Source organism: Lissotriton vulgaris, chromosome 5, assembly GCF_964263255.1.
Source record: "Lissotriton vulgaris chromosome 5, aLisVul1.2, whole genome shotgun sequence".
NCBI lineage: Eukaryota > Metazoa > Chordata > Amphibia > Caudata > Salamandridae > Lissotriton > Lissotriton vulgaris.
Genome location: NC_141693.1, coordinates 1018843868 through 1018857161, shown reverse-complemented (window position 1 = coordinate 1018857161; position 13294 = coordinate 1018843868).

The following is a 13294-nucleotide window of genomic DNA, read 5'->3' as shown; positions in this document are numbered from 1 at the left end:
TATTTGAAAAATTAGAGAAATGTGCTTTTAACATTTCTCAAGTAGAATTCCTGGGTTATGTGATCTCTCCAAATGGAATACTTATGGACCAAATGAAAATCGAAGCAGTGGTGAAATGGAAATCCCCTGAGAGTGTCAAGGAGGTTCAAAGCTTCATTGGGTTTGCCAATTTTAATCGAAGGTTTATCAGTGAGTTCTCACAAAAGATTTTCCACTCACAAAACTGCTTAAGGAAGGAATCCATTTTGAATGGACAAAAGAATCCGAAAAGGCCTTCAATTCGTTGAAGCAAGATTTCACCTCGGCCACGATTCTTCAACATGCTGACCCGGCCGAACCCTTTTATGTTGAGACCGATGCTTCGGATCAAGCTGTTGGAGGAGTGCTATCTCAACGGAATAAGCTTACCGGACAGTTGCATCCAGTCGCCTACAGATCTCGGAAATTGCCTCCAGCTCAAATAAATTATACCATCACAGAGAAGGAGCTGTTGGCTATAAACGACGCTTTTAAAGAATGGCGACATCATCTTATGGGAGCCCAGCATCAAGTGACGGTATTTACTGACCATCGTAATTTAAAGTTTTTGAAGACGGCCAGAACATTGACTCCAAGACAGCTGAGATGGTCATTATACTTTGCGGATTACGATTTCGTAATTACCTATCGGCCAGGAACACAAAACGGAAAAGCTGACGCCTTGTCAGAATCGACACTGAAAATCAAAAGACACCCTTAGAGAATCAATCAATCATTCCTAAAGAGAAGATAATAGGAGTTACGACCTCAGTTAATCTTGAAACCAGCATATCTAAAGTAATGCGTCCAGAGCTATGCAAGATTGGGTAAAAGAAAAAGAAGGAAGAAAAACTGTCCGTCAACTCCCTTACTTTCAAGAAAGCCTATATATTCCTACCAAAGAATTACAGCAAGAAGTTATGCAAGAATGTCATGATGCAAAATTGGCAGGACACAAAGGAGAGGCGAAAACTAAGGAACTGATCAAACAACATCATTGGTGGCCGGAAATGGCTAAGGACATCGAGAACTATGTCAAGACCTGTGAGATTTGTGCTTAGGGAAAATCTGAACGGCAGGCTCCAAAGGGTTTGCTACAGCCTTTGCCCACTCCACCTTATCCTTGGCACACGTTAACATTAGACCTGATTACTGATTTACCACTTAGTCAAGGAAATAACACCATACTAGCAGTGGTAGATTCCTTCTCGAAAATGGCACATTTCACCGCACTAAAAGGGGTTCCTACAGCTAAACAGTTAGCCACACAATTTAGCACAGAAATAGTGAAAATACATCAGATTCCTAACATAATAATTTCTGATAGAGAGTCACAGTTCATTTCTCATTTCTGGAAATCTTTTATGGAAAGTTTAGGAACCAAAGTAAGATTCTCCACCAGTTATCACCCAGAGACCGATGGTCAAACGGAGAGGGTGAACCAAGAACTAGAACAATATTTAAGATTATTCTTGTTAAAGCAGGAGGGAAACTGGTCTGAGTATCTGAGGGCAGCGGAGTGCGCTCACAACAATGCGAAGAATGTGTCCACAGGGTTTTCTCCCTTCTACATGAATTATGGAAGACATCCAAACTCGACTCTTAGACAAATAGACATTTCAGTCCCAGCAGTTGAGGATCTAGTGTCACACCTAGAACAGGTTCATCAAGAAGCTATAGAAAGTCTAAAAGAGGCTAAGGAGAAAGATAAGACATATGCTGACAAGAAAAGGCGAGAGGGCCCCTGATAGAAAAGGGAGATCGGGTATGGTTAAGTACAAGAAACTTGAGACTAAAAGGAAATCGGAAATTTCAACCTCGGTTTATTGGTCCCTACCCAGTGGAGGAAAAGGTTAATCAAGTAACTTATAGACTTACCTTGCCATCAAAATAAAAAATTCATCCTGTGTTCCATGTTTCCATTTTGAAAAAGGGCCCGATCAATTTGAGAAAGAAACTACCTCCAAAACCCTTACATTTAGACACTGGAACAGAGTATGAGGTCAAGGAAATCTAGACTCAAAAAATGTTAAAGGACAACTGTATTACTTGGTGGAATGGAAAGGTTATGGTCCAGAAGAACGACCTTGGGAGCAGGACGAGGATGTTCATGCTCCAAGGTTAATCAAATCTTTTCATCAGCAATTCCATACGAAACCAAAACGGAAAGGATCTACCTTGTTGAGGGGTACTGTCAGGACCCCAGGACCACAGGTAGCTTTGGTTCTATACAAAGATCATTCGGCAGAAACATTGAGGCCAATACGGGGTTCTTGGTCCAAGAGAATATGGGACCGGAATTCCAAGATGGCCACTGCGCTAAGACTGAGGTTAGCAGACTAGTGTATGTGGCCACAGGTGCTGCGTAGTCCTGGTGAAGCGCGCGCTGAATAGAATCTGCGCACTTCACTGAAGGTCCGACTCGTAGCAGGAGGCTATTTCCAGAGTCCGTGTGTAATATGTTTTAGCGTCACCCTGAGGAGAAGCGCTTGTTATTTAAACTGTAAGTCGCAAGTAATAAGGAGTATCGACCTGTTAGTGCCCTAGTTTAGAGCCCAAGAGAATTAGATAATTATTCCCTGACTAAACGTGGGTCGGAGAAAACCGAGTACATAGAGAATGAGCTGACGAGAGAACGGCAACGACACAAGCGGCATCTCGACTCACTTCATCCGGCCGACAACAGAGTCTGTAAGCTGCGAAACAGGATCGGAGCGGCTGGAAAAGAAAGACAATGAAGTACAGAGATAAGTGACCAAAGCAAAAGATGTGTAAATAGTTAATGAGCAAAATGGAACAGTTACAGTAATAAATACGTCCCTGAGTCTATGAGAGTGAATAGAACTACATGGCTGGAACGTTGAAAAACTGGAACAGCAGTTAAAAGTCTAGGAAAGAAAAGAAAAGAGTCAACAAAGAATTAAACTAGAAAGACAATAAGAAAAGCAAGGCAAAACCCAAGACCAACTAAAAACCTAACTAGTAAGTGGAGGCAGAATCAAATTAATATCAGTAGACAACACAAGAGATTGGGCTAAAATCATTAATGGTGTGTCATTAAATTATAGGAAAAGGTTGGCAGCAGAAAAACAATAAAGGCGTAAAGAATAAGACAACAGGAGAAATACAAAGAAGTGAGTAATAAAAAGATTAGATTCATTAGAGAATAGGGGTTAGTAAATAAAACTAAAAGTAGTGAATATCATTGTGAGTTGCAGGAAATACGTTGGAAGTCAAAAGCCACAGCCTGTGTCAACCAAAAGAAAAGTAGACGAGAAAGCAAGACTCTTGGAAGCAAAAGGTAGGTTAGAGAAAGAGAGAGAAAAGTTTAAGGACAAGAGTAGAGTAGAGAGTAACAGGTTAGTCTAATGGTGTGATTTCCCCGTAGGTTTCTACATCGTCGCCAGCTGTCTGCGAGTCAGATAGACGAGAGGAACCAGCCAAGAAAGTCTCTTCTTGTTTGTTATTTTATCCAATGTTCCCCCTTCCCTCCGAGGTAACAGGCTAGAAACTCGTTTTAAAACCGAGCTCTGGTTTGATGCCAGGGTGGATTAGGGATCTAGCATCTCTGTTCCCGTGCATTTAACAAAGGAGTTTTTTCATAATCCTGACAAACGAGGTGTATTACTGTTGATCGCAAATGTCACGATTTTGTGTCAGTTCACAGTGTTAATAGAATCATTAACTAACAGAAACGTCGTGACTTTGACAGTCCGCGATATACGTGCCTTTCACCTCTGAAAACGGATTGCTGGATTTCCTCACACGGCCGAAACTGGTCTAAGACATTCGAATGTAAGCGCTATAAAGAGGTGAATACCGTAAAACACTGTTAGCGGGAGGTGGCAATGTGCGTTGTATAAAGCTTTCAGAACGGCATTTTTTTTGCATTGTATTTGTCGCGAGCAGACTTACCTCCAGGTTGGTGTAAGCGGGTGTGGAGACGGTCACACTTCAGCGCTATATGTCGAGAAACTAGCTGGGTTTCCTTTCCACTAGTCTGCAGCGGTAGGAATCCTTTGTCGTCCACGAAGTACAGCGCTCGTCACTGATCTTAAAAGAACTTTCCATCGCTGCTGCAGAGTGTACTTTACCTACTCCGCCTGTTGTATTTCTATCTAGGACCCTAATTCGATATTCCCGATTCATGCCCTTATGTGGTTATAATCAATAATATCCTTATTAAGGCATAAGAATCATATCCATATTTAGTAATAGCCCATGCAGTCCAAAACACGGCAAGGCTACTCCCATAGACTCCTAGAAAGCACAACACGTTCTTTAAACAAACCAAGCCTCCAGCAGCCCGGGAAAACCCCCTGCTTTTGTTTTGATTTGCACAAGAACTCCTGGAGTCCAGAAAGAACTGTTAGTTCTTAGTGACGTCTTATGTCCAACCTTACGTCAAACCCGGCACCTTTCAGGTATAAATATACCAATGTTGCCTTAAGCAAACACACGGTGGTGTGGAGCAGAGCGGCTATCTACTTATCCGAAGCCCAGCTGATGCGAGAGCCAGAGGAAGCCGCCCCTCCCTTTTTGACGCGCTGGGGAAGCTGCCTTTTCTCACGCCGAGAAAATCCAACTCCGGTGTTCCCAAGTTACCCTCGCGGGTTACTGGGAGATTGAGTCCTGAGAAGCGAGATACAAGACTTTCTTCATTCTAAAACCAAGGTACTGAGCTGATTAAAACCTTAGAGAGAATTCTTGATTCCGATACTTGGCAAATAACTTAACTTTAACTTAAAACTGCTACTTACTTACTCCTTCCCACTTATTATGCTTAGGTCATGTACACCGGGGTAGGCGTATCTTAGAAGCGCCAGTTGAGTTAGTTAGTCAATGTTTTTATGTATGTATATTTTTTATCCATTTTAAGTATCATATGGCTAAGAAACCATATCAATGCTTTTACAGTATTATTTCATAATACTACTTTTACTGTACACACTTTACTTTACAATAAGTATTGCAATTGTGGCAATTCATTTCTCTTGCATGAGAAAGAAGACTGCTCAATAAAATAACACCTTTTTATTGAAAACGCCCGTCTCTCTATTTCTCTGCAATCTGGTGGAACTAAGCATGCACGACTGACTGAGTGAAATAGTTGTCTATTGTTTTCACACGACTCTGGAGATACACTCTTTATTCTGGGGGAGCAAATTTGTCATGTTATATGGTTGTCAGAAGCTAATCCCTTCTTGTCTAAATCAGGACGGGTAACCCTTTCCTGAACATTCGAGGAAGTTTCTAGTGACCTCTGAGCTAGCTGGCAAAACTAATTAAGTCTAGCATATTCAGTAAAGACCTAGATGACCTCAGTCCTACGTCGACATTGCTGTTTATGTTATTCCAATGCGCAGAGCCTATTAGGAATATAGGAACTACACTACACGCCCGGTCCCCCCGGGGGACATTACATTTGGCGCCAACATTTTCCAACACCGGTTCTTGTCTATGGGGTGCTCAGTGGAGCACTCTTCTTTTCCTGCTGCTCCTGAGCTGGGTATGACAGTAACAGCCGAGCTCCGCTGCACCCTGCGAATCAAAACTTCCAGTTCTGGAGGGGCAGAGTCACGGTTTCTATGAATGAATGCGTTAATGATGTAATGCGTTTCTAAAGCGCAGCTTGTAGGGGGGGGGTTGCTTCAATGCGCTCTAATTGCCGGACAGTGGTGATGGAGGGAGTCCAATCGGGGTCAGTTTAGTATTCGGTTGAGGTGCCACTGAAGGACCAGGTTTTAGAACCTAGCGGCGTCAGGGAAAACGCCCGATGCCTTCGAGTTCCCCTGCCTCGGCAAACAGAGACACGGGACGCTTCTTGGTGACGTCAAAGACCAAAGTTTATTGGCTGCAACCAGGAACAGAGGTCTACGAAGCACACACAGGTGGTTCGCTAGAGACTGCACAAATTCAATGAGCGGAGCATGGTCTTTTATGCCAAAAATCAGACCTCAGGCAACATTCTAAACTAGCATCAGATACATACAAACTGGCCAATCACGGGGTGACATTTCAAACATATCGCATGACGACAATCCCCTTTTCCGTTGTCCAGCCCACCAGAAATGACCAAGCACATTCCAATTTCTTGTTCGATCAGGCCGGACAAACCCATCATAAAACCTCAACCCAAATCAGTAATCATGTCGTAAGGGAAGGATCAGAAACAGATTGGAAGCAAGATAGTAAGGTGGGTGCAGTGTGCTGTAAACTTCGGTGTGTCCCGCTCTTTGATCTTTATCTGACCAGCTGCTTAACAAGGAACTGGCTCAGCGAGGTCAGCCTCGGGCAAGGAGTCAGTTCGGCCAGGTCATTCAGAAGTCAGCTAAGGTGTACGTGTCTCAAGGACTCGTTCGGCCGTAGTCATCGGCCTATGTGAGGGCAACCACACAAAATGGCTGCCACACACAAAATGGAACCCGAAGGTTCAAACGAAATCCCTAAATACACAATGTTCTCATTGATCGATTTATACGAAAACACTCGTACATACCGCACTCGTGATTTGCGGTCAGCTGATACCAAAATCGTCTATTTCTGATGACCTTTATTGAACGGGTTCGGAACCACCGAACCACAGACCCTCAAACTACGGAACTACACCACACCAGATACTGTCCACGGGAGGGCAGTAGGCAGACCATGGCTGTGCTGCCAGCAGGCACGCAGGCTTCTGGGTCGAGTACCAAGGCTGTTAGGTGGTATGAGTTACGCAGACCGTCGACTGATTATTATTGTACACAAGATAGGTACACTCTGTTATCACAGAGCACTGACCACACACACTGGGAACACACCTGCGTGCATTTCAGATTCTGTCTGGTGCCCAGCAATGGTGTCAGGTCCCGGGCACTCTGCACCAAAGCGATGCAGGTGGCACTGGCCTGGGTTCGGCTTGCTGGCAGTGGAGTGTCTGGCTTTGTCTTCCTTCAAATCGGTTTGGAGTCTCCTGGGGCTGTCCCGGGGCACCTTCGGGCTGCCGGAAGCTCCGACTCTGGGGTCATCTCTGTACCCGCTGCTTAAGACCATCACACTATGTATGCCCTGCTTCTTGCCCCATCACGTGTTCAATGTAAGGTGTCCGCTTTTCGGTACACTTGTGCACTCCCGTCACGTGTGCCTAGGTAGTGTGTGCCTTGAAGCAACGAAGACGTTGTAGCGCCGCCAACATTCGGACCCACCCTCATGAGGTTACACTGATGAGAGTAGAGACAAGACCCTGGCAAGTGCACGTTCTCGTGCGATCGCCAGCTGTCCGTGCACTACGGATAAGAGCTAGAGTTCTTCGCCTGCCAGCCAGAGCCTGCATGATGGACGAAGCTGCTTTGCAGAAACAAAATGTGTACAAAGAAGTAACGCATCGCTTTCTTGCAGCCTAAACATTCGAACACTTAAGGGACTGGTGCACTTTATGGCAATAACTGAAAATAAAGTGCATCAGCAAAAACATGCATTAGCTCTCTGCGCACTACAACTTAGTCACTGGAGAAACAATGGTAAAACTACGGAAAACTATTAAATAGATTTGCAGAGAGCTGCCGAGGTCACGCCAAAAAGCTGAGCAGCACATGAAACTCCGGCACTTTTACACGCTTCGCAAGTCCGCATAACTCGGGCGAGGGCAGATAGTGCTGTGAGGCGAAGTGGTCTTACCTCGGACCCTGTGATGGGCATCTGGTGGGCAGAGGGTGTCAGCCCCGGACGGTCCCCCGTGCACCTCCGACAGCCTCAGCAGCAGCACAGGTGCGGCACCTGATCCTGCCAGCGGCACAAGGGGAGGAGGGTAGGGAGGGAAGTACAGAAAGGGGAGGGGAGAAGGCGGCGAGGACTGGGCAGAAACAGGAAATGACATGCAGCCCCTCGCCGAGAGCCAGTCACGACTTGGTCCGCTCGTCGGGCAGCTCTCCCCGCCTCCTCTGAGCCTTCCCCCACGGAAACCGCACGGGAGGCAAAGACGGCAGCGAGAAATGTTGGAGAGGCTGGGCCAGAGCCCCAGAGCCACCCCCTCCGCCCCAGTGCAGTTTGTCTTTTCAGATCGGGGGGCAGTAAGGTGAGGGGTGACACAAATTTGAACCAACGAGCACGGCTGTAGCGCTGCAAGGCTTCGAAGGGCACTGCATGCAAATATAGTTTTTAAGAGCGCTTTCTCTTTCAGAGCCGTCCCGCTCGGACGGCCTCAACCTGACTTTCGTGTGTGGTAAAAGGTTTATCATTTTCTTTATGGGGCCATCTGTTTCGCCCCATAAAGAAGATAAGAAACCTTTTACCACACACGTAAGTCAAGGAAGCAAGTCTGAAAAGGACGGGGCTTAAAGAGAAAGAAGAACGTCACTGGGACCTCCTCTCAATGGCTGGCCACCATTTAGCATGAACTGTGACGCCAGCCAATGGAAAGAGGGGCGGGGCTTAACCTCGCTAGTGAAAAATAATCAAAGACCTTAAATCTCGCCAGCTCGACTGCGCATGTCTGTGCAGCCATCGCAGGCCTAGACCTAAAAAGAAAATTGAAAACCTCTTGTATTTTGAGCACTGTTTATGATTATGAGAGCGCTGAGGACCCCAATGATTTCCCAATGGACTGGTGTCTCCTAAAACCTGCTAGTGCTGAGGAAAAAACTCATTTGGCGGCACCATGCAGTTTCAAGGCTAAGAGCAGGAAAATATGCTTCCAATTATTTAGCTCCTTTTAGGAGATAAATGGAGACAAGCCTTTCGCCCAGTGTAAGGAGACAGCTGGGAGGCGACGCCCAGTCCTTCCAGGGCCTGTTTATTTTGCCAGCAATTACTTTGAGATAGGAAGAGCAAACAGTGAAAACTTTAATTAACTAACTGACCTCGGGCATAGGGCGTTTTGGTTATTGACTGGCATGACAGTACACGAGTTTTCAACTTTGCTGTTTTAAAGATTTGGTTGTGCTCCTGGCCCAGAGACCAGTAGTCTTTCTTTTCCCTCACCCTACTCCACCCCTCACTCATTTACACCCAGCCCCTCCCTGATCCTCATCACCCCCACCCCCTCACTCCACTCCCCGTCCCACATCACCTGCAGGTGAGTCTTCGCGATTGCAGGGCACACTGGACGCTTATTACACTTCTATCAGGGAAATCTCCAGGCTTTGATGTTGATGGTCCATTTGCTCTGCATGAGGGAGAGGTGTGAGCTATACCAGCTCCTCGAGTGCAGGGAGGATAATGGATAATAAGGGGGTGCTGCACCCCCATTAGGTAATAGCACCTGTTAGCCTTTAACAGCCCTCCGCTGCTGTAAAAGCATAGGGTGGGGCCCCCTTGGACAGGTCTACTTTGCTGAAAATGACACCGACCCTATATGAGTACATGGACAACGACATTCTTAGTGCACACATCTCCTAGCAGTGTATCAAAAATGTATATCAACATGTTAAAGGAAACCTGCATTTGTGAATCATTTAAAGCCTCCATTGCCAGCACGTTCCTGACATTTTTGTTAATTAATAAACCAGTGGCTGGATTTCCTTTTACTATTTTGACAGAATTTGTATTATTACACTTTGTGTGTTTACATCACTTTCCTTCTGCACCAGAAATGTACCTCAAGGCTCAATAATTTCACAACTCCTCCTGAACCTTAACCCACTACGGGGCCAGATCAAATCTTTCAATTTAATCTGCTGCAATTATGCTGATAATACTCAGATCATTCTAACGTTGGGAAATCCAACAGCCACAGACTTTAAGGCCTTGACCATTGCCTCAGAGCTGTATGCTGGATGCTGGTGAACCACCTTATACTTAACTCTTCCAAAACAAATATCCTATCCTGTGTAGAATGGAAAAGCCTCCAGCCTCCATCCTTTTCCGCACTCTGCTTATACTTACTTATAGTAAGAGATCTGCACTTTATCATGTACCCCAGAACACCACTGAGGCCCCAAGCGAATCAAGCCTCAAGAAGTGCTATCTACACTCTGTATAGTGTTCAAAGCATTCTCCTACATGTAGCATTTCCATGGAAGCTCGAGGTTACTGTTGCCCTTGTCATGTCTTAAGTAGACTATACAAACGGTGTCTACCTAGGGCCATAACTCTACATGTTCCAAAGACTTCAAAGAATCCAAAGTGCTGCAGCAAGACAACTCCTACACTCTGCATACACAACCATATTAGAACGACAATTAGAACAACCTATAAAGCACCTCACCGGTTACCCACAATCAAGGGGCTCTGCATTGGTGACATGACCAACTTTTGAAAGACCCACTGTTTATGAAGTACAATTACAAAAATAGTCACCTAACTGGACCTACGCTTCAGTTGGGCAACTCAGCTGACATTCTCTCCCTACAAGAAGGACTCTTGGGTGGAACCTCCTTATCGAAGCATTTGGTAATTGCGCTGGGCATAGACAAGAAACATTCAAGATCATTTGAAATTCAGGAAGATGACTAATGATCAGAACATGCAACAGGAGCGAATTCCTGGGGGTGTGGACTTCACAGGACACAGGATAACACCCATCTTAAGACTGGAACCAAATGTCCAACAGTTCTAGTTGACATTGCCACATGCTCACGATCTGCCCTTTACACCAGGCCATGTATAAGTGCAGCAAAATGTTCACAGCAACACAATAAGAGAAGCCATGGCCAATCATGCACAAAACCAAAACACTTCCACCATTTCCATTCACTTGTATTCTCATACTCTTTAGTACACCACAAGCCCTATCTCGTGCCTGTCTCTCCACTCAGTGCAAAGGAGGTATTACATATCACAAGACTAATGCACGGCTCTGCTCATTTCACACAACACCAAAACACCTCCCACAGAGGCCATACCCTGCCAACCAAGCCAGACCACTATGTGCTCCATGGCTTTTCTAGGGAATGAAATGTTGTGTAAATGCACCTACAATACAGTGCAGTATGCAAAAAAAAACTCTGAAGGGGGGTTTAGGGTATTTCTCGCCACTGTAGTTTTTTTATTAAGTTACACAAATGGTGCATTTTAGGCACTATTTTGCAACAAAAGCCGATATATATCCAGCATCGCGAAATGCAGTGCTCTGTGGAAACCAACAGTGCTGCACAGAAATCTCCAATGTTGCATTCCATGAGCTGCAAAAAATTGTGCACCTTCATATTTTTTACGAGTCACGTTCGGATGAGGTAATTGCCCATGCTTGTGCTAAAAAGGCTTTTTTGTGCTAAGTTAACCTCAATTTAGCAGTGGGCTACAGTGCAAAAGTGAATACGTGGTGTCTTGCATGGTAGTTGCACCTGAGAGCCCTTCCAGTCAATCACCTGAGGGTTAATGACACATGAGGCCTATTCACAAACTTCATTTTGTAGGACGTGAAGTAATACTACAGTTGTACTACCCATTTACAACAAAATGCTATTCAACAACCTAAGGGGCCGATTATGATTGCAGTTTTTCCACATCCTCCGGGCCGGCGGAAGCCACTGCCGGCCCGGAGGACGCGGAAAAACCGCTGCGGAGCCTCCAAAGACCCACCGCCATATTAGGATGGCTGGTGGGTCTTGAATTCTGTCCGCCGCTTTTCCGCCGTGGTCGCATTACGACCGCGGCGAAAAAGCCCTAATATGGTGGCGGTGTCTAACAGACACCGCCAACCATATTAGGATGGTGGGAAAGACATGCTTTTCCGCGGCGGCTTTTCCGCCGTGGAAAAGCATACGGACTTTCACTTTGGGGGCCTTTGCGGGCCCCCTGGGAGAATGGGGGTTGGGGGGTGCACATGGGGGGTACCTATGGTACCCCCCTGCATTTGCGTGCACAAAGCAGCAGGCACTGCGCGGTGCCTGCCGCTTTGTGCATGCAAATGCGATGCATGCATTTTTAGCCTTGCAGCGGGTGCAGCTTGAAGCTGCACCCGCCGCAATGTTAAAGATAGATGATGTGACCGCCACCCTGGTGGTCACATCCTAATCTGCTCGGAGGGTACGCCGCAGCCCCTGCGGACGTTCCCTCCTCCTCAGGGGTCACGGACGGACTCAAGTCCGTCCGCGATCATAATCGGGCCCTAAGTGTGGAGACCTCTACCTCCGCCAGTCCTGTCCTTTCTGTGCAGAGGTCTCTGTCACAGGTACGAAAATCTCTGCACATGCAGGTCTACGTTTTAAAAGTAATTTTGGAAGGGCTGAGGGATCGGCGCGAAAATGATGGATACTTATTCCGAAATTGGAGGGGTTTTGGCAGGGATAAGGAAGGGTTTAGGGAATGACATGCAAATAGAAAAACCCAACAAAAGAGTAAGCCCATTATTATCCACACACAACATTTCTGAAGTTAATATAACCAAAAAATATTCAAAAACAGTAGTAAATGTACTTCAGATCAACCTTTGACTACTTCCAGCACAGATGGCTACTGGAAACGTGCACTAAGTTTTGTGGCAGGGTAGACTGGATTATGCAGCTAAAAAAGACATATTACGCGGTGTATTGCGGTAAATTTTGTGATAGTATCACAATGAAAAATTAACAGCCAACCTTTGCTAAGTGTCTCCCACTGCACTGGAACATATGTTGCCATGTATTAGTACCTTTAGATCGGTTTGAGCTAGAAGCAACATTTTTAGTCACAAATCTATACATTTTTGTCACAAATCTACAAATTTTGCAGCACATGGTGGATAATGTGGCAAATGCAGCAAATCCATGACTATGCGCAAAACTTTGCTGACCCAGAATCACATAATTCTAGTGGCCCTAATGGCTATCCACAGGAAGTGCAACTGACTACTACTGAAAATAATGGACGCAGTTAATTAAGAGAACACCCCCAAAAACAACGTAATGTTAACTTGATATAATTGTTTAGATTTTTTTTAAACATGCATGTTTTGTTTAATGTTTAAAAAAATATAAGAAATAATTATTATAATAATACATAATTTAAAAATAAACATATTTGACTTTTGAAATGAAATTTTAACTTTTAACATTTTGTTAAAAAAATTGTAAATAATTCAAATTACTTCTATGATTCTATACAAAGCTTTGAGTACATTTTAATGCATATTAAATACCAATATACATTTTACTGTCAGTTAGATTTTTTAAACTTCTTTTTAAAAATAATTATTTCTATAGTTAATATATTTTAATTCTTTAATACACATTTAAGCCAATGTTCTGTAATAACAATGGGCCCGATGTAGGTAAATCTACATTTACCACTTCATAAATACCGAATCATACCGAATCGGTATGTATGAAGTGGTAAATTAGAGGGGGGGAGATGTAGGTATTTCAGATTCGGTAAA